The 23,246-nt window shown below is 35.2% G+C and overlaps 1 protein-coding gene across 5 annotated transcripts in view; it reads left to right on the top strand.

Annotated features, from left to right (window-relative positions):
• Positions 1-1,184: 1,184 nt before the first annotated feature.
• LOC129751236 (protein tipE) overlaps positions 1,185-23,246 on the top strand; it is a 154,393-nt gene continuing 132,331 nt past the window's right edge. For 3 of the 5 annotated variants that reach the window (XM_055746609.1, XM_055746610.1, XM_055746607.1), the window contains exon 1: positions 1,185-1,787. The gene's annotated coding sequence lies outside the window, so the exon portion shown is untranslated. The remainder of the gene's footprint in view (positions 1,788-23,246) is intronic. The other 2 variants (XM_055746611.1, XM_055746612.1) reach the window with 2 other exon arrangements.

Raw genomic sequence — 23,246 nt, 5'->3', positions numbered from 1 at the left:
ATGGATCTCTAGACGATAGTTTAAGTAGCTATTTTATTTATTTTAAGTACATTGCATTTTTTTTTGTACAAAAACAAACAAATGTTTTTTTTTCTAAGTATGAGAAAAGGATTTGAAAGCAACTCGAATTTTGCAATTTGATCCGCTCCCCCCTGAGATGATCGGGTTTGAAATTTAAGTGTGTTTTTTTGGAAAATGTCCATAATTTAAGTTAAGTTCAAGTCATATAAACCCAATATAAACATTTTGTTAAAAATATACAAATAAGGTTTTGCTCGCTATCTTTTGAATGAGATCAAATGAATTGCAATAAGTCATAAGTTTGCTGAGATATGGTCGATCAAAAATTTTCATGTTTTTGGCTGGCAGTTTTTATACCTTTACTTATGTCGTCTACGCATATTTTTATTTTTTTGTTTTTTATTCGTTTACCATATGCAGTCAACTTGTGATTTTTTTTTTAAACAATGGAAGTCAACACGATTTTAAAGTAGGTATTAAATGCTAAAGGAGAACTTAAACCCAACCATACCAAAGAATGGGTGGCTCCAGAGAGTAGATATATGTGTTTCACCACCGAATGCAATTCCACGGCAAACAAATGTGTTCCATTCAATCACTGGGTGCGCTGCACTGATCGAATTAAACAGGCCCGAATGCCCCGAGTTCGGCAAAATGATAAATCATGACAGCTTATGCTGAATGAAACTTCGATTAGACATAGGAAGGAAGGTAGGAAGGTAAGTAGGTAGGAAGGTTCAGCACAAACACTACCACCTAATTCCTAGTAGCTAGACTTGACCTGACCTAGTAGATATCGGAAAAGCACTGTGGAACAGTTGGTTTCATTCGGTTGAGAACAACCAGAAAAGCTCTCTCTCTTGTTTTCTCTCGCATCCACAAACAATCAGTGTGATGGGTTGTTCGAGAAACAGAACACTCAAATCCCTATCCTGTGTCTCCTGTTTCTGATCAGCTTGCTCCCCAAGGGCACATCGAGAATTCGCGCGCGCCCCTTTGGTCGTGTGTGTGTATGGGGGGCGCCCTCCTGTTTCGGTGGGGTCTAGTCTGGTCTCTGTGTTTGTGGGTCCCGTCGTCGTGCTTTTCTGGGAGCGGCTCGCCGTCGTCGTCGTGGTTTTTCTGGTTGGTCTCGTCCTGCCTGGTGATTGTGAGGGTGGGCTTTCGCGGTAGGTCAGTCGTCAGTCTGTCGTCGAGATCCTTACCAGATGCTTGTCTGCCTGCCGTGTGCTGCTCCCGGGTTGAATCCGAGTGAAATCCGTGTTCCGTGAAATCCTTCTTTGGTAGGGTAGGGGGCAGAAAAATAAAAATTTATTAAAACGTGTGTTACTTCTTTTGCGAAATGGAGACTATCGCTAGAAAAAGTGTGATATAGTTACCGGGGTGCTTTGATGATTTTTAAGGATTTATTGACAAAAATTTCTTGACTATTTTTTCTGCTCTATTCGTGGTGCTAGTGATTGATAAGGTTCAGTATTGGGTCTTGGTGGCTCCAGAGGGATTTGGCAATTTTCGTTGGTGGAGTCTCGGCAGGAATGGAAAACCGGGTGGGTTGGTGAAATTGAAATCGGATTTCTTGGTTTTTTCTGCCTGCCCTTTCGCGCCCATCACTCCTGGGAGAAAAGTCCAACTCGAGGACGCTCGAGGATAAACTTTCAAGGATTCCCTTCTCTGGATTAGCCGGACTGACTGGATTCATCGGGAACATCGGGAAGGCAGCAGCTGGAGCACAAGAGCACGGGGGTCAGCAGCAGCACCAGCAAAAGAAGGTCAGCAAAGTGTCAAAGCTTAGATATATGCGATGCGGGGGTGAAGTTTGTGGGAATGTTCCTGGATAACTATGGTGGGCAAAAATGTAATTTGTTGGTGAAGGTCCTTTGAGAGCAAGAAAGCAGCCTCTTCGACTTGAAACGATCAGGATAAAACGGGTTGGAGATTCTATTCCATCCAGCGATGGATGCTCCCAGTTCCTGTATGTATGCAATCGGGTTGATGTATGAAGGCTACAACACAATAAGTGCATTTACTTGTTACGGGGTGTTTAAATTGAATTTCCCAATTGGGTGTTGAATTTTCGCCTTTTCAGTGAAAGAATTGTGAGTAAATTTGTGTTTTCTGTATATTCCTATATGTACTTAGGTATAGAGGTTTCTAACTCGATTCGGAGCTATTTTCCTTGTTATTCAGACTATCTTCCAAGCGGAGGTGAGATATATATTGTATCAGGAACACTCCTGCTGGCAAAAATGAAAGAAGATCAAAAACCGAAACACACAAGGATAAGAGATATTGAATTAGGGGAAGAGTTATGGAAAGGTTTCGACGAATGTGCTCACACACATAACTCAAAAGACGCCAATCGCCAGCCAGAAGACGAACAAAAATGTGCGAGGAGCAGCTCTTTAAGGTGCAAAAACTCATTCCCGCCTTAGGGGAAATCTTTCAGGAGGACCTTCAGAATCGGAAATGTCGATTCGAATCGATTGAGTTGGGTTGCCCCAATCGAATCCGGCTCCGGATTCGATCGGTGGCCACGATCGGAGCCTGAACGCAAATCACACATCACGAACAAGGGTTGTCGCCTGTCTATGGCTGGAAATGTGGGGGAGGGAATTCCCATCTCTACATCAAGCCACCTCACACGAGCGAGAGTGTGCAAGGAGAAAGTTAGAGTTGTTCGAGAAAGAGCGGCAAGAGCAAAATATTTCATACCTAATACTAGAGATGCGAGAAGCAACAAAAAAGAAAACCAACAACAAAAAAGCAAATAAGAAAAAAAACCTGAACACGACAATCGGGCGGCGCGGGTGGTGAAAGGTTTGCCCGTCGTCGTCGTCGTCGAAATATTTTCTCCAGACACACAAACGACGACGACGACCATGTTTCGAATGGGGGGAAAGAGTGTTTTATGTAACACAATCGCTTTTTTCCTCTGTTTTTTTTTTCATTGCTCCTGCTGTCTTCGACTAATACCTTTGTGAAAAATAAAATCTTCCAATTTTGAAAACTACATCCCCAGGGCGGCGATTTTAACTAGGCGACTAGTGAAAATGTTTGTCGAGGAAACATTTTGGATCGAATTAAAATAAAAAACAGTTATGCTAAGCAGTTGTCTTTAGAAATGTAACGTTTTGAACATAATTGTAATGAATGAATCCTATAGAAGCTTTAAGTCGTTTCTCATCCAACAAAGAAAAGTTTTGATCTCTGTTTTGCTTTTAAACTACATATTAAGAAGGACATTGGAAATTTCTTCACTTTAACCTATGCTTAAAATGTTTCATCCATTGTCAAATGCTAAAAAAAGTATCGGATATTTTGATATTCTTCCAGTTGCGGGTGGCTCCAGAGAGTGTTCTTTAATATTATTTTATTTTCTATTTTATCAACGATCATCAAAGTTTAGAGAAGTATCTATATATGATTTTATCATTCATTAAATTTCTCATGAACCATAAACAGTTTTTCAATTGTGGTACAGTGTAAAAACAGATGTTTTGATGTGTTTCAAATTAAATAGCAAGCTGAACAATGATGATAATGAAGATGAAGATGAAAATAATGAAAAATATTGACAATATTGCCGTTTTGTCAGTAATGAGTGGCTCCAGAGAGTGTTCCATCATTAGTGCCTTAATACATGATGTTTTATTTCCTCGAATTCAATTTCTTATTTGATTAAATGAAATGTTTTGAACGACTTTTTTTGGCCAATTACCCGCACATTGAAGGATTTTATAAACAAAATGTGAAAATGTTTTTTTTTGGTTAGCTGAGCTATGATTTTGTATAAAAATCGTTGAAAATAAAAGAAATAATAATAATTTAATGAAATTATGTTTAAACATTGTTGAAAACAATATGAATTATAATAATTTATTGAATCCAAACTGAGGTACATATTTGCTAGAAAAAAGATGCCTGACGCCATAGTCAATTAAATGACTAAAACTTCGTAGGAAGAAAAATAAGCTTTAAAGATAAAGAGTACACAGGAAGATTTCATTGTTCAGCAGACATTTGCAAAATTTAAAATATGCAATAAGACATGAGTGCAAACAAAGAGAAATATGTATATGTAAAAAAAAATTTCTTGCATATAAGGTAGATTCAGATTTTTTTGTTCGTTCTTCCACACAGAACTACGAAAAACTCGAAAAAGTTCATGAGAAACATCTTCAGCACAACCTTTTATATATGTATTTAAAATAAGTCCAACCTTTTAAGGGAATGCCGAATCTTGTTGTTTCAATGTTTTTGATTTCTTGTTTCATTGAAAAAACTCAACTCAAATTTTCAACTTTTCTGTAACGGGTGGCTCCAGAGAGTGTTTCATCATTTATGCTCACTTGTTTATTGTATTCAAGGCAGAATCATTCACCGTCATAGTTAAATCTCACTGGATGACAAACTACCTGAATTGAATGAAGCTATTCAGAAAATGTGTTAATGTGTAAATATGTTTTTTGTTGTTAAAATTAGATAGCTACCATAATCCGCGGTAAGATCAGGCTTCGGACGAATCCTGAGGCGCGACTCAAAAGAGGCAGAGCAGTACCACTCATAGAGGAGGAACTCCCAAACTCCTGGCAGTCGGAAATAACTCTTTCTCGCTTCTCATAGCGCCAGAATCTCTAAGAGCGCCAGTCACTCTTTGCTCTCCCAGAGGCTCTGCGTTCCTCCCAAAGAGGCCTCCTTGGGAGGAATTACTTTGCGTGTGACGCTTCAGAATTGCGTTCGAGTTAGGTACATATTTGATTGCTTCAAGTAGCTCACAGCTGCTGGCTGGCTGATGGGGTGGCTGTGCGGCGATGTAAGCACAACGAGTTTCAGACTATTTTTAACTTTAACGACGTTTACATTATTACTCTAATTTACATTCAATGATCATGTAACACGTTTGTCGTATTTTTGGTTTTCAGATAACATGTATTACAAAGAATTCGGCCGGTGTTAAAAGAAGTACCGTCAACTGGGGCATCATGCACACTTTTCACCATGAATGGTTTCTAAAAACTTAACGTACACATAATTATTATTGATAGGACATCAAATTAATTTAGTCAGAAAAATTATTGGTTTCCCCAGTTATTTTTAAATTCACAAAAATATGCGATTATCACCCTACTTAAAAAGGGACAAGATGCAACAAACTTTGTTGTTAATGAAAAACAAATGGAAACGTCGATTATTAATAGCTCTAGATATATTTGTGATGTCATAACGTATAAAGCACTAATTTTAGTAAGTTTCGATTTTGCTCAAATTTGTTCTGTCAAAAATGATTTGAAAAAAAGCACAAGGGCGCTGCATACATTTAGGGGTAAAAAAATACTACAAAAATCAACTAGCTTAAACCATAAAAGTTCATGTTATGATAGATGAAATTTTGAAATTAACAAGCGCGTGATGCAAAACAATAATATTCAAAAAAAAGTTCTGTCAAAAATTATTTAAAAAAAAAGGATAAGGGTGCTGCATACATTTAGGGGTAAAAAATACTACAAAAAATCAACTAACTTAAATCATAAAAGTTCATGTTATGATAGATGAAAATTTGAAATTAACAAACGCGTGATGGAAAATAATCATATTCAAGTATATGAAATCGAGATTTAAATTTGACTGGTAACTGAATTATATTTTTTTATTTATTTATTTAAAAATATTTGCATCAGAGTTGTTATAGGGTAATAAAAGCAGTATAAAGTTTGTATGTGATATCGTTTAGCCAATCCGTCAAACTTGGTAAAATGTTTTACGACATCGAAAAATGTGAAAAATTGTACATCTATTGCTCAATTTTTAAAATTGAGAAAATGAGAATCAAAATTTTAAAAATCTATCTCGCGATGTTAAAAACTGAGTAATCATCATTATCATTAAATGATAATTTTATTACATAAAATATATTTATTCAAATAAAAATTGAATAAGTGCGGTGGTACACAAAAGTAGCATCTAACCCTGCTCTTGCATGATACCCCTTTTGACGGTTATTGAAGAAATACTAGCTACCCGAATAAAATATCTCAAATTTCTTTACGAACTTGAAGCTCGTTGCGCGATTTCTTCTTATGCTATCGCACTTAAACTTTTCATGTAAACTTCACACAGCAATCTGCTTATTTTGGCCGCTCTACTCAACAAACTTATCAGCCGGGACACGTTCTATCTACTGCTATTCGTATTAAATCATTCCCAAATGACACCGCCGGCGTAAACCAAAACAAACGAACAAGGGCCAGCCAGATACCTAGCACATATCGTTTGCTTTATAAGCGTGCTCCTAGGGAGCTACTCCCGTAGAGCGCTCATTTCCCTTTTCAGAGCAGAGCGAGAGGCAACAAGAACTCCCTGGGAGCATTGCATCATTGAGGCAAATGGTAACTCCTTCTCATTCCATCTTGCCGCCTAAAGAGTGGGAGCAGATTTGAGCTCCGTGGGTGTTTGCTCTCAAATGAATCCGAAGCCTGGGTAAGATTGATCACTTTTTTCAATATTTTCGGTTTTTTTTCTGTTGAGGGAAATGTGGCATGTTTAATATTTTAAAAATCAGTACTGGACTCATAAGAACGTAAAACATGGTTGCAGACATTTATGTAGATTTTTTAAATTTGATTTAAAAAATCGATTTCGTCTCTGTTCAGAATTTGTTGCTTTGGGGTAACATTGATCATTCTCTGTTTTTACGGTTTTAACGAGTTTTTTTGATCATAAATGTGATACAAAACACCTTCACAATATTTACAAATGCAAGTTTATCAATTTTACCTTGCTTTTAAACGTTTTTTTTAACATTTATAATCAAAAAAAGAACAATGATGCTGCACACATTTAGGGGCAAAAATTATAACAATTGCTAAATAGTTTTAGCTCCAAAATACAAATGAAATTTTACCTCCACACATGCCCCAAGCCCCTCCCATTAATTCCATTTTAATTTTTTGTTCAAAGTTAACAATTTTTAAGGGTTCCTATCCATTTGTCCAATACGGGCTTACTCTTGGAAAATGTCCTTATTTTAAAAATATAAAAAAATTATCAATAAATGTGTAAAAAAATTACACTATAACTATACATATACCTACAAAGAAAAAAGTTGTTCCTTCACATTCAAAAACCCGTTTGCTTCTTAATTCTTTTTGGTTCATCAGGAGAGCTGTTTGTTTGCGAGCCTTGGAAAAAATAGATATTTTAGGATTTTTTAATTACTTTTTTACTAACAGAAAAAAAAATTCAAATGCAAACCAAATTTTACCAATTTGACACTCAATTAATAGGCTTTCAAACTTAGAAAATAGTTTTCAAAAATTCAAACTATAGACTGAGTTATTGATGATTATGTGGAAAAATTTATCGTTGTTAAAAGTTACCCCGTTTTACGCTACTTTAGATTATACTGATTTTCTTATTGCTTTCAAAATTTTGACATTTTGTATTCATTGTAAAATATATTCATGATACTAAACTTGTTTAAACTATTGTATTCAAGCTTGTCCTTGAAATAAAATACAAGCCTTCTAATTTCTTAAAGTATCAAATTCACAATCTAGTCTGAATCAAGGTTGATGCATATGTCTCAATCATGAAGTTTTCAGCAAAGTCCCCAGAAATCGGAATATATAATATAATGTTGCCAGAATTTTGTCATCACGTAACCAGCCGGAGAATCCGTGCTATTTTTATATAAAAACCTGTCAAAATCCGGGCATTTGATTCCAAAATGTTGATCAAAAATCCGAGCAATATCCGGGCAAATTTCCTTCAAATCCAGGAATTACTCAACACAAATCAAGGAAAAAACCATGAGAAAAAAGTTCTTTTTTCATCAGTGGTTTTTAAATCGTATTTTACATTTTCAAAAAACTTCTCAGGGTTATTTTTATAAATCTTGTTCAAAAAATTTCGTTTTAGACGCCTAAATAAAAAATTTACAACACAATTAATTTTTTTTGTTTTGGCAAATAAAGTGAATAAATCCGGGCAAAATTCGGGCATTTTTAACTGGAATCCGGGCAACCGGGCCGGGAAAGACTTTTGTCAAAATTTGTGTTAAATATCCTGACAAAACTGGATAAATCTGGGCAATCTGGGAACCTTAATTTAATATCAGAAGTTAGGAATCACCCTTAATAAATACAAAAAAAAAATGCTTTTTCCTATCGAATTCTCTAAAAATAGTGAAATTTTATTTCTTTGACGCGTTTAATCTTTGAGACTAAAACTTCGAGTCAAAATCCAAGCAATTATAGCTAAAATCTATTTGAATCAAAGATAATAAGTTTTTTATTGGTCAACGCGCCGTTGTACTGGAGCGGAAATTGCGGTTTCTTTCTTGTTAAAAAAAAATCATGATATTCACGGCTTCTGTTCTTTATTCCTTTTTTTAATATCTTATGTTTCTCTTCTACTTTCCATCACCTTTGAAAATTTGATAAATCAATTCAAGATTTGCAACGAAACTTGCTGTCTATTGATGGCTTTGATTACTTTTTCATTTAAATTTCTAATTATCGAAGCCACCAACAGACTAAGGTGCCAAAGTCAGTATCACATAGGGTGATTTGCCAATCGTTGCACAGCTAAGCACATGATTTAGGATTTTATGCTGTATTTCAGTCATTTCAACCAAATTCACTCGATTTGTTTTTGTCGATGGATTGGTCAATAAGATCCAAAAGTTCAAATGTTTGAAATTAGTGACATAAAAATTTAAAAAATCATTTAAAACAGCTTGTCAGTGCCCAATAGTTGCACAGGCAAATTTTATGTCGTGCATAATGTTGTCCGATTTTTTCCAATGGTTGCACATTTTAAAAATCTTCTTAAGGCTCAGCCAGCATGTGGTCGATGAGGCTAATATTTGTTACTTCTAGTTCAAATGCAATCTTATGACGGCCCCTATTGCAGGGAGGGGGGGGGGGGGGCGGTATCTTCCATATAAACCGTCCAATGCACAATTGGAAAATTCGGACCCAAAATTAAAAAAACACAAAGCCGCCGGTTTGGGTGTCTGGAATAGCATTTCTCACACGTGAAGTTTTCTCAGAAACTCAAATCTACCTCTTGGTTTAACCGAAGCCATTTGAGTAGATTGTTATTTGACCTTATTTGCCCAGTGTTGAGTTTATTTCTTTATATGTCCTACCAACATAAAATTTTATGTCTTTAAAATCCCATAGAATGAACTAGAAGAAAATTAATGATAAATATTTAAGTACCAATTTACAGGTAAAAAAATTAAAGAACGTGATCTGTTTTGCCCCCATTTACCCCTATGAAGAAGATGTGATTTTATAGAACGATTGCTTTAGGACTGACTTTGAAGTCGATCGATTTATACATAATGAATATCAATTTGAAACTTGAAAATGGACACAACCACGCCCAAAGTTTCAGATCGTTTGACTGATTTATGCTCATGATATACAATTTTGTATAAGAATTTATCTTTTCAAAAAGTTAATTGATTTTAATATTTTTTTCATGTATGTGGGTTTATTTGTAATTAATGTAACCTAAATAGCATTTCATCTATCTTCAGGAAACAATCACATAACATAGAAATGTTTCCCAAGAATTTTCCAGCTGAAAAACTGTTTTGAATCAAATTAATTTTCACAAAGCTATAACTTTTGTTTCTCTGGATGATAAGGGCCATAGATGTCTTCAGTGACGGCAACTCGACGGCAGATTCGAATTTCTGAGAAAATTGCACATCAGATAAATAATATTTCTGGTCCTCCAACCTTCGACTTCGAATTTTTGGGATTAAGGGTCTACGACCCTTTTCCCACTGTACAATATTTTGACAATATTATTGACAATATCAAGGGGATCGCTGTTGACATGGAATACAATTCTTTAAGCTTTGTCGTCTCGAAATTTTAGAAACAGATTTTTCCAGAAAAAATTTTGTTTTTTTGCATAAAATAATGAGTAAATGGTCGGGATTAAAGATTTCAAAATAAATTTGATAAAAAAGTAGTCTCTCAAAGCCATTGCAGTTGAGGTGACTTTGACACTTTTCAGATAATGCAAGTTGCCCGACTTTCATACATACATATGTTTTTTCAACGAGTTGAATAATTTCAAAACTTCAATATTTAGATTTGACGGTAGAAAAATAAAATTATGGAAATATGAAGTGTCTTTGAATGATTGAATTAATTATTAAAAATCAACATTGAGTGTAAAAAATATGAAAATTCTGAGTGGAAAATAATTAATTGGAGTACAGAAATTACTGAAATTACTAGTTAAACGTCAATATCCACTTAAATGTTCAGAAAAAAAAATCGTATCAATAGACAATTCGAGTTGTTTTAGTTGCATGTAGTCGATGAACGTATTCAATTTTGTATGACAATTTGTATGGAAGAAGAAATTTTCGCATATCCAAGAAATTCAAATAAGTTTGAAATTAAATTTGTTTCAAATTATTGGTTTTGCCCATTCTTACGCATAATTTTTTGCCAACATAAGAAGAAGCAAAGTATTTCATGAAAACAGTTATTACCATTTAAAAATAATAAAATCGAAATCAATTCAAAAGTATTATAAAATTGCTGGATTTGCTTCCTGGAGACTTTAATAATTTAATTACATGTTTTTGCGATAGTTTTGAATCAACACACTTATTGGCTATGCAAAGCAGTATAATGCGATTCTTATTATCATCCTACGGTTAACCAGCTTTCAAATTAGCTGTCAAAACTCTAAAATTAAAAAATATTTATCTATTTTGAATTTTTTGTATGACAACCAATACTATTTCTAGGGAACAAGTTAGGTTTAGTTTTTGTTTACATGATTTGTATTGTAAGAACCAAGAAATATTTTAAAAATCCAAAATTATGTTTTTTGAACTTTCAGTACATCTGTGATGGTTTTTGAATGGAATTTTGAATTTTTCCGTACAAACCTCCTTTCTAATTCAAAACACGTTTTATTAATTCAGGACATAAGCAATCGCTTCAAAAATTTGTATTGCTATTTTTGGCTGTTAAAACAACTAAACATAGTTTTTGGAGGCAAACGAATTTATGAATTTGAAATTTCCAAACAAATTTTGCAGCGGACTTATGTACAACAATGGGGCAGGAGGCGATTGAGCGGACCAATTGTTGCACAATCCGACATTTTTTCTGGTTAAGTATGGATCATAATTTTTTTTCAAAATCATGGTGTTAAAATTGTCCAACAAAGGTTTCGTATAGAAAACTGATATTAAAAATGTTTTATGTTGACGTAAAACCTTATTTGCCGTATAAGGAATGTTAAGGTTTTTGTTAACAATTAGCACAAAAACTGCGCGAAAAAAACAAGAAAAATTAAAACTGTCATGAGATACACATTTAACAGCAGAAAATATCTCAAAAGCCTCATTTCATTAGAAAACATTCCGAGTTACATGATTCAGTATTATTTTCAAGGAAAATTTGAAAAACAGCTGAAATATTGACAATTTAAGTCATGCTGTGCAACTATGGGTTAGGGGACAACGATTGGCAAATCACCCTATCTTGCAATACCAGTTGAAATATCAAAAAGGAATGTCAAATTAGTATAATAATTTCTACTATTTAATGATCATAAAAAATAGATTTTTTCAATTTTATTTGATTACAAATACAGGTCGGACTCGATTCTACGTTTATCCCATTTTTTTCGCAACGGATAATCGAATTTGACCGATAATCGAGTAAAAAAAAATTACCGACGGAATTAAAAAAAATTATAAATGAAAAAAAAGTGATAAAACGCTTTTCAAAAGTACACCTAGTAAACTTCATCATTAAATTGCTAAAGTAAAGGCGAAAGCATTGTTTGTACTTCTATACAGTTTTACAAAGTCGGATGTTTGGTAACGCAATTGGATATTGAATAAATGCAATCAATTATCACAGAAACACAGACTTAAATATTTGGATTTATTTTGTGGCTACTAGAAATCAATGTTTACCCTTTTAAAAATAAACAGAACATGAAACTTTTCCCGACTTGATTTTTCCGGTACCTGTTCGTCGTTTAACATGTTGATAGTTAAACAAGTGCTTCTCCAATTTTGAATTCTGCTTGAAATTGGTAAGCGGTCGAAGAAAAAAAAAGATCGGTTCAGTTTACCACCAAGCGAGGTGAAATGGGGACCGTAGTTTTTATTTGCCGCCTGACTCACACTATATGTAGGTACCGCCAACGAACGAACGAACGAGCGAATGAACGAACAAAGTTTTCAATGTTTGCATATGGAAGTTTCATGGAAAATAATTGCTGTCAGATTTGCGGATAGCGAAAGCACTCCACCGTTCTAAGTAAACAAGTGTATTTTGAAACGCTGAAACGGTAAAGGATTGTCGAAACGGCTTTGCCAATCAGTGAAGGTCGTAAATTTGGGTTAAACGCTGGGGGGAAACTGAACGTTATAAACAATTGTTTTTTTTATTCATCTACCTTTTTTTGTAAAGGAAATTTAGGTTCCAAACAATTTGTAGAAAAATTCAGATCAATAAACTAATGAAATCGAGAGCACTTCTAGTTGGACTAGCTATAACTGTATTTTGAAATGTCGATAAAAACATTTCTCCAAGCGAAAATCAGCGTTCAGTCAAAATGTTAAGTTTTCTTAAAAATTGATTACAGACACAGCTCCTAGCAGAGACAATGGTACCCTTTAATGAAAAGCGAATTTATTCGGAACCGAGGTCATTATATCTCATTTCTTATTTCTACGGCATCAGCGTAGTGATGAAAGAATTGCTATGCAGCTGACGTTGAATGCATTTTTCCGTTTAGAGTTACCAGTTTATGCGTTCCATTTAACGAACAGGTTTTTTCTTTTAACCTTGGAACTGAACCATCGAAATGTTTTTGTGCTTTTAAATATAAATGTGTTTTATAAAATCTGTACCTTAGTTTCTTTTCAATCGTATAATACCCGCTCGCGTTCACATTTTATACCAATTACATTGAAATATCGAAAACTCATGATTGGAGTAAAGGCTGAATTTTGGGTGTAGAAGTTGAAAATTACTCATGTAAACGTTAATTTAAAATCCTTCAATAAATCATGGATAATTGAACTGAAACAAAGCTTTTTAGAGACATTGTTTGAAAAATTCAAAAATGGAAACAACAAGAAGCAACAACAACAAGCAAGAATGTTTTAAGCATATATTAAGAATTTCAGCGATCAAAATAAGGACTAGTTAAGGAAAATTAAAACCATCAGCATTTCCCTGCTCATTGCTTTTAATAGTTTGTTATGTAATTTGAAATTAAAAAAAAAGAAAAAAAAATGGCACAAAATAGAAATTCTTACATTATTTCAGTAGATCTTTTTCCAAAACCTTGATGACTAAATTGTGGTAAAGCTAAACCAATTTTTGGATAATGATAGAATCATGTAGATCAATTCATCTGAACGTTTCAAGGCCCTAAAATAAGGTTACCTCGGATATTTTCCCGCACGTATCCGAGCCAGGCAAAACTGGGCTATTTTATCCAAAAACCAGGGAAAATTTGGGCATATGATTTCAAAATTCTTAACACAATATTCGGGCGATATCCGGGCAAGTATTGCCAAAGTCCAGGTGTTATTTAATTATGAGGAATCCTTCGATTGCTTGCTTTGATACACTTGAAACATTTTTTTTCTCAATCGTATTTTAGGCTTCAAAATGATTCATACATATTATTTTTTTATAAAACTGGGTGTAGGGAATAGACTTGGAAATAATGAAGAACAAAAATATGCGAAGCTGAAAAGGTTTGAACTACGATGCAGTCTAAGAAATGAATAGCGGGTACATGCCGAACGGAAATCGCTTGTATCGTTAGAATTGAGGACAGTTGAAGAGGAAAAGAGATGGCATTAAGTTTAAGGAAAAGTTGCATTGCCTAGTCATAGTAAGCTTGGAAAATTAAAACCAGACTTAGACATTTGCTAACGCGAATGGAAGTGTTTTCATTTGGGGTTTGAATCGAAGTAAAGTTACAGTAAGAGCACTGATCACACTGACATGACATTTAGAACAAAATTTCGTTAAATTTTTTTCTAAAAGCCTCCTCCATAAAAATTTGACTCAATAGCAGGGATTCCAACCTGTTTACTCCAGTTGAGTAGTCTGAACTGATCGATATTTATCAAATGTCTGGTTTTGTTTTCCAGCCGGGCTACAACATCGATCGAAGCGCCTCTGGTATCGACATTGCTCGTTAATTTTACGAGCAGCCAAAAATCGAAATCGAGTGTCCAGTAAGTGTAGTCAGTGGTAAGAGGGCATAAAATTGCAGTCGGTAGCAAGAACTCTACAGATCGAGTGATGTGTTATAAATTTCAACATTGATTTTATAATACGAATCATTGAAAAGAAGTGCTGAAAATAAAGAGAATGTGTTAGCAAATTGATTCAACGAGTGCGGCTGATGCTATAAATTGATCTTGTATTTGCTTGCGTTTGATTAAGTGACTTCAATTTAAAGAATAGAACAAAACAGTTTTAATAAAAACATGTAAAGTGGAAAAAAGTTGATGTTGATTTGGACTCAGAATCATGGCTGACCAGTTAATTGACATGTGGTAATTTTTTTTTTGCAAATGAATTCATAACACGAACATTTGGAAACTAAACAAAGCATGATATACAGTAAGGTTTTTTTTTATACTGATATACGTACCGCGTAAAAAAAACCGTGTAAAAAAAACCGTGCTAATTCCCGAAAACCGTGTAAAAAAAACCGCGTTAATTCCCGAAAACCGTGTAAAAAAAGACCATTCGAATCCTGCAGCTCTGAAGTTCTGACACTTAAGACCTGAGACCTGAGACCTGACACCTGACACCTGAGACCTGAGACTTGAGACCGGGACTTGAGAATGTAGACTAGATACATGAGACCTGCGACTTTAGACATGACACCTGAGACCTAAGTCCAGGGACCTGAGATCTGAGACATGAGACCTGAGACCTGAAGAATGAGACCAAAGACATGGTACATTAGACCTGAGACCTGAGACTAGAAACCTAAGACATAAAACATGAGATCTGAGACCTAAGACATGAGACATGAGACCTGAGACATGACACTTGAGATTTGAAACATGTCACCTGAGACCTGAGACCTGAGGCATGAGACATGAGACAAGAGACATGGGACATGAGACATGAGGCATGAGACATGAGATATGAGACCTAAGACCTGAGACCTGAGACACGAGACATAAGACATGAGACCTGAGGTATGAGACAAGAGCCATGAAAGATTAGACCTGAGACATGAGACTTTAGACCTGAGACAAGCTACTAGTGTTATTACTGCGAAAAATTAGATTAGCTCCGATTTCAACTTGCGACCCCTCTAGTGAAAGGGTTTGACTTGTAGGTGACAATAAATAATGTCGCGACTTTGCTAGTACAAGCTACTAGGGTTAGTACCGTGAGAAATTAGTTTAGCTCCGATTTCAACTTTCGACCGGTCAAATGAAAGGGTTTGACTTGTAGGTGACGAAAAATAGTGTCGCGAGTTCGCTAGTAGTACCGCGGAAAATTAGTTAAGCTCTGATTTCAACTTTCGACCGGTCAAGTGAAAGGGTTTGACTTGTAGGTAACGAAAAATAGTGTCGCGTGTTTGCTAGTAAAAGCAACTAGGGTTAGTACCGGTAGAAATTAGTTTAGCTCCGATTTCAACTTGCGACCCCTCTAGTGGAAGGGTTTGACTTGTAGGTGACGAAAAATAGTGTCACGACTTCGCTAGTACAAGCTACTAGGGTTAGTACCGGTAGAACAAAATAACACAAAAAACACGACAAAAAATACAAAAAATAGTGTCGCGAGTTTGCTAGTACAAGCTACAAGACACTATTTGTCATCACCTAGAAGTGAAGCCCTTTCACTTGACCGATCAAAAGTTGAAATCGGAGCTAATCTAATTTCTACCGGTACTAAAACTAGTTGCTTGTACTAGCGAACTCGCGACACTATTTTTCGTCACCTTCAAGTCAAACCCTTTCATTTGACCGGTCGAAAGTTGAAATCGGAGCTAATCTGATTTCTCGCGGTACTAACACTAGTAGCTTGTACTAGCGAAGACGCGACACTATTTTTCGTCACCCACAAGTCAAACCCTTTCACTAGAGGGGTCGCAAGTTGAAATAGGAGCTAAACTAATTTCTCGCGGTAATAATACTATTAGCTTGTCTCTGGTCTCAGGTCCAAAGTCTCATGTCTCAGGTCTCAGGTCTCATGTTTCATGGCTCTTGTCTCATGCCTCAGGTCTCATGTCTTATGTCTTATGTCTCATGCCTCATGTCCCATATCTCAGGTCTAAAGTCTTAAGTTTCATGGTTCCTGTCTCATGCCTCAGGTCTCAGGTCTCAGGTCTCATGTCTCATCCTGAGGTCTCAAGTCCAATATCCCTTGTCTCAGTTTCCAGGTCTCAGGTCTCATGTCTAATTTCTAATGTTTCATGTCTCAGGTCTCATGTTTCATATCTCATGTCTCATGCCTCATGTCTCATGTCTCAGGTCTCAAGTCTCAGGTTTCAGGTCCCAGGTCTCAAGTCTCAGGTTCCAGGTCTCAGGTCTCTATCATGTTCTTAGTCTAAGAGATAAGATTTTCCCAACTTAAAAAAGATTCTAGGTGTTTTCCTTTGAAAAGGAATATTTTCTCTCAAAAACCGTGTTAATTCGCGAAAACCGTGTAAAAAAACCGTGTTAATTCCCGAAAACCGTGTAAAAAAAGCCGTGTAAAAAAACCGCGTAAAAAAAACGGTGTAAAAAAAAACCTTGGTGTACTTTACTTCAGTAATCTCAAAAATAGAAATAATAAATTGCGTTCGAAGTTTTATCATCGGAGAAAGTACTTCTGCGTGAATACCAGCGCGTTGATGATCAAAGGAAAAGAATTAAGTTTATTTTAGTAGATAATTGTGCGTAACTATGACTCGAAAAAGAAATTTCAACCTTTAGCACTGATTTTCAAACATTGATTCTCGTTCCTGATAAGTACTGAGAAAATTATTTTTTATGATGCTTGACATTTTTACCATAAAAAGAAAGACTCATTTTTAAAACAAGTGTTGCTAAATAAAGCATTGAAAAGTTTTTTTTGGAAAATACAGAGATAAACGTATGTAACTGCATAATAACCAAAAAATCACTATACTTGGTTTTGAACGCACAAATAAAAAAAAATACTCAATTTGAATTTTTTGTTTGTTATTGTGAATAAAGTAAACAAATTCGAGCAAAATCCTAGATGTTACAGTGAAATGCGGGTAACCGGTGGCCTTCCCCAAATTTAATAACAAATATGCGCGAAAGTCCGCATAAAACCGGCAATTTGGCAAGTTTGCTTTAAAATCAATAACATACCCGCTAGAACAATATTACAGATCATTAGATGATTTATTTATTTTTGAAAATCTAACAGTTTTGCTAAATTTATTAAAAAGACTGCTCTGTTGCGTTGGTGACGGTATAAATTTATTCATTCTTCTCCTACCGCTTCGCACTCTTTTCGGTTTTCATAGCACGGGAAGAAAATATTAAAATAACAAAAATGCTACATTTTCCATAATCTTTTTTAAAAACTCTGCTAATATTCATTTTGAACAAATAGCAAACATGTTTTTTAGTTTTGAAATTAGAAAAAACTGTAGTTTAACACTCACACTATTGTACACACTTCTCAGAAGCATGGTTAGCATTTCTCTTCAGTTCGGCTTGTATAATGAAAAAGAGTAAAATTTTGTTTCTACTGTTCCCCCGAGCTGTGCGGAGAGAGATAAATCGGAACATTCTATTGCACATTGTGTAAAAGAGAAAACTGAGAACAGTTCTTTTTAGTTTCCATAGTTTATAAATTTTTTTTGAAAATCAGGACAAGTAAATTCATTTCAATTACTATTTTTAAAACGTCAGGTTAATTTAACCATACTTAAAAATTGGGACGGCCAGAAAAAAAAAACAAGACAAATCCTCAATAGTCAGGACACCTGAAATCTCTGATTGTGTGGTAAAGAGTCAAAATTATGTTTAGCTCCATAACACTGAGCTGTATGATTCAACACTAGGGCGCTCTTGGCTAGAATCAGCTTTCTCTCACTGAGATGCGACAGCTTTCACACTAGCTTTCGCTTAATTTATTTTCAAGGTTTGAAATTTTAAATCTGTTTTTATGAGCTTCATAAATTCTTAAATTATTTAATTAATTATTTGATTCAAAATGACCACCCTCTCCCCCTTCCAATGAGGAAAGGGCTCACGAACTATACCATTAAAATATCTTAAATGCCTGAAAAATGTCACATGCCACATTTGGCTCCATTTCTTTGATAAGAGTTTTCAAGTTATGTGAAATTAAATATGAATAGAGCCTGCCTCTTTCTTCCCGACTCCGCCCTGAAAAAATTAATTCATACGCAAACAACCTATTGCTCGATATGTTCTCGATTTCTGCCAAAAAAAAAATTGATAAGGGAGTTCTCCTGTCCGTCACATCCTCCACTGCTGGAAAGAAGTCGGGGTCATACCCATTTTTTTTCGTACCCATAAACCCTCTCATATCAAATTTAATCACATTGGTTGATAAGTTTTAAGCTTTACAAAAATTTGTTTATGGAACCCTTTCCTTTACTACCCTCTCCACACTGCAAAACGTAAGGTTCTATAACAATCATAGAAACATATCTCGCCATACTTGATTCCATTTGGTGCCTTTGTCAACATAAATTGAAAACTTATGCTAATAAAATTGTTATGGACCATCCTCCTCTCTTCCTATGTTCCTGCTCACTGGAAAAGGGGTGGTGTCTCAAATAATCATGCCGCCGACAGTGGCCTAGAGGATAGCGTTCAAATCTTCCAAGCCATGGTACACTTTCTGTGGGTCGGTGGTTTTAGCATTTGTAAAATGCTAGCCATCTTATCCTTGAAAGATGTACGCCTTAGAGTTAAGTAAATTAGATCTTTTCAAAGAAACATGAAGTTTCACTGAGATCCTATATGTGTGTGTTCGTTTTTTTAACTATATCAAAATAATTTCCCATGTTATTTTGTCCCTTTTTTAGATGAATTCTCGGGTTATGGAAGCCCTCCTCTTCCCTTCTTATATCGTCAATCCTATTCTCCTACTGCAAGAAAGGAATGGTTTCAAATAATTATAGAAATATTTCGCATATTGAAATTCAATCCCAAGCAAAATTTGGTTCAATTTGCTTGGTCAGCTGGCTAGTCGAATTATGCAAATACATGTGCATACATAGAAATATTTCTTGTACTAAAACACCCTTCGATGCCAAATTTGGTTTTATTTGCTCGATAATTTCCTAGTTATGCTAAATTTATATGGAAGCCCCCTGAATTCTCAAACATGAATTTCTCGATTCGAGCAAACTGCTGGTTTTGCGCTACTGAAACGTTACGCGAGTCTTTTTTGACCATGAGGTTTGACAGATCTACACGCTAGGGGTGCCATCTCTCTGTAAAATAGTTCATCCCATGGATTCATTCCCTTTGGAAATCTTGTTAAGCGAAATTAGAATTTTGGAGGTACGCGCTTATGTACTTTTGGTTGCTTGGGATGTGAGTTCCACTTAGTTCAATGGATGTAATTATTATTTTTTTTCATTTATTTCGATTGAAAAATGGGTCAAATGATTTAATTTTAATAACTTCTCTTTCAATCCTTCGTTTTACTTCATAATGTGTTAATAGTTTTTGAAGAGCAAGTTCACTGGTGTTGGGAAAAAGTGGTAGAAATTTTGACATCTATGGCACATTTTGAAAATTTTGTCATGTAAAAACATTTTCAAGATTTGTGGCCTTCTAGTTTTTTTACAACACGTGTTATATTTTCGCATGCTGTGATGCAAAAATAGCAATATTTCTACCACATACGGCTGAAATAGAAATAGTGTTGTAAAAAAATACAACGCCCCAAGATCTTGAAAACATTTTTGCATGGTAAAATTTTCAATATGTCAAAATTTCTACCACTTTTTCCCAACACCAGTGAACTTGCTCTAATAAATATTATTACAATGTATAATGGAATAAAATTAAGTAAAGCTTCATGTAAGAGTAAGTTCACTCGTGTTGGGAAAAAGTGGTAGAAATGTCGACACTTGTAGCACATTTTGACAATTCTACCATGCAAAGGTGTTTTCAAGATCTTTGGCCGTTGTACAACACTGTGTCTGTTTCAGCCATATATGATAGAAATCGAATTATTTTTGCATCACAGCATGCGAAAATAGAACACGTGTTGTAAAAAAAACTTGACGGCCGCAGAGCTTGAAACGTTTTTGCATGGTAAAATTTTCAAAATGTGCTACAAGTATCAAAAGTGTCAACCACTTTTTCTCAAAACGAGTGAACTTGCTCTAAAACAGTAACATAAGAATTAATTTCCTTAATGGATTAATTTAAGAGCCATCTGAATTATTCTACCGATAGAGGGAAAAAGGAATGCCATCTGTCGCATTTTCAAACAAACTGATTGCTGCTAACAGATGGCGGTACAATAAAAAGTCAGATTTTTGGGTTGGTCGTATTGTAACTATGTATACAGTTAACAAAATATAAGAATCTTGAAATGAAAATTTTAGTCATTATGGTCATAAAGGGCTAGTTAATTAGATTATAAGCACTAAGATTCCCCAAGTAACAATTTTAGTTTTTTAAGAAACTGGAAGTGTACTTCCAAACTTCGTTATAAAACGACATTTAGTTTTATAATCCCCATTAAAACATCTTTAAAACAGTTACAAGTGTAGAAAGACCCACCTACAGAAGGTTCTGGAGAACACTTAACAAGTGCCTTATAAAACCAGTGGGTTTCGTCAAGAGCTGATGGTAGCTGTCAAATTTCAGTGTCTGAATTTTTAAATTTTGACAGCGGTTTTGAATTGATGAAAAAATGGGAAAAAATATTCTGACTGACTTATACAAACGAAGTAAGATGGTTTCATTTAGTCAAGAATCAACAGCATAATAAACAATCGATCAACCCAATTAGTATTTATGACCTTTTTCGCATATAACATGCACAAATTTGATGCGCTTGAAAATTTATCGATTGATTTTTGAAAATAGATGTGAAAAAAACACGCCCCAGTACAGATTTGCGAAATAGAAGACCTAATTATATGAAAATATACTTTTAAACATCAAAAGTACCTCCAATTTTCTGTGAAAAATACTCATATTGTCTATCTTCCAGTATTTTATACGATATTCGTGCGAATATGAAGTGAGTTGCTGTATTTTTAGAAGAAAAAAACTGCTTCAAATTCATGAGAATTATTTTCTCAACATTTTCTATATTCCATAAAAAATGGCGTTTCAACTTCCATGAAATTATATTTAAAAAAAAAACACCAAAATACGATTCACTTTTTATTCTCTAATGTTTATGTGACACTACCTTTCCATCCGGGAGATTTGTTTTCATGTGGACCATCATTCCGGTTTCCATTGCAACAGCTCCGAAAAACGAAACGACGGAACAGACCTGGTGTTTCTCCTGGGTCCTGGTGTTTTTAGGCAATGCACCATCTCCCGGTGCACGCCTCGCCGCAGCTGCGTAACAATCCCGGAAGCTCATACGACCGAACAGTCGGTTTTTTTTAGGTGTGTTGCTGGAAAAAAAGCAAACCATCCGGCACCGAGATATCACCCATAGAACATCCGGACACTGGGTGATGATGACAGAGGCAATTGCGCCGAATCGCGGACGGCTAGGCCAATCAGGGGATGAACTATCTGCATACTTCCTACAAAATTGAAAAAAAAATTGATAAGATACAAGTTCAGGATTAAAAAATGATGAAAAAAGTACCTTTGATTGTAGAAACCGAACGCAAAATTCAGCTGTTTGTTTTTTTTGTTCGTCTTCTTCTTTTCGTGGCTTTGTTTGTTTTCGCATTCAGCTGTTCGTTGACACTTGACGTTTTATGGCATTTTGACATAGTTTTATAGCGAGGTTTTGAAACTGCTTTATAGCAGCTTTCAAGACCGCTATACACACGGAGGGTGAACGTTTATTGAAGTTTTCAAAATAGGTTTTATAACCGTCGTGTAGATATCCTGAAGATAGTTTTTATAAAGGTTTTGTCGAAATACGCTTCACGGCTATCAAGTCTTTTGCAATGTCTTTTTAAAACTTCCATTATTTCCTATAAAACCATCAGGAGTTTAAAATGTTGCTTGGGTTCTATTATTCCAAATTAATAATTTATAACATAAACACATAAGATGAGCAATCTTTGTTTTTATCTAACATCACCTTACGGTAAAATGGCATATTATTCGTTTTTCGAGTAGGAACAAATGAAGTATGCATTTGCAAAATCGATAAAAAGCGATCGATCATATGAGGAAATCCTCAAGATACAACTGAAATAAAAAAACAAGATTGAGCAAAACTTTCAAATATCAAAAACTTACTGAAAAATGCACTGTTTTTATATTCAACGAATAATAATCGAATAATTAGCATAAGTTTTTAAAGAAATAGTGCTTGATTTTTTTAATAGGTATTTCTAAAATGTTCGGAAATCTCAAATACGTTTTTATCGATTAGAGCCAACTGCTGGTTTCGCCCATATGAAATGTTGCGCGGGTCGTTTTCTTTGACATGAGGTTTGACAGCTCTAAACGCTGGTGGCGACATCTCTCTGTAAAATAGCTTCATCCATCGATCCATTGCCTATTGCGATCCAAGTAACCCTATCCTGGAAAAATGATCCAGACTTCAAATTCAAATCGTACAAAAACTTCGTGGGGGTGGACGTTTTGCATTTTGCTGTGCTCTATGATGCAATGATGTTGCATTTTATTGCCATCTCTTCGACCTCGACCACCTCCATCTTCCTTTTTTTCGTTTCTCCAACTTTTCCATTCCCCATCGAAGGGAGACGTTTGCAAATTACAGCAAACTGACAAAGATGAACCAGCAAAATGGGGAAAACAGTCCAGAGCACTGAACAGAGCACAGCAGAAGCAGATCCCTGACGACCAACCATTCCTATGCTGGAGTCACACCATTGCAAATTCAAAGCCGGAGTAGGAAAAATCGATCCTTCAGCAGCTCACTTGTTGCATATAACACGAATATACGAGGTTGAACCAATTTCGCGTAGACAACGATAGCAGCGAAACATTTTGATGTTTGCCATCATCGCCCCGTCGTCGACGGAGCACATTTTTGAAACTTGAAAAGGAA

Source organism: Uranotaenia lowii, chromosome 3 (assembly GCF_029784155.1).
Source record: "Uranotaenia lowii strain MFRU-FL chromosome 3, ASM2978415v1, whole genome shotgun sequence".
NCBI lineage: Eukaryota > Metazoa > Arthropoda > Insecta > Diptera > Culicidae > Uranotaenia > Uranotaenia lowii.
This window is presented reverse-complemented; position numbering and strand designations above follow the sequence as displayed.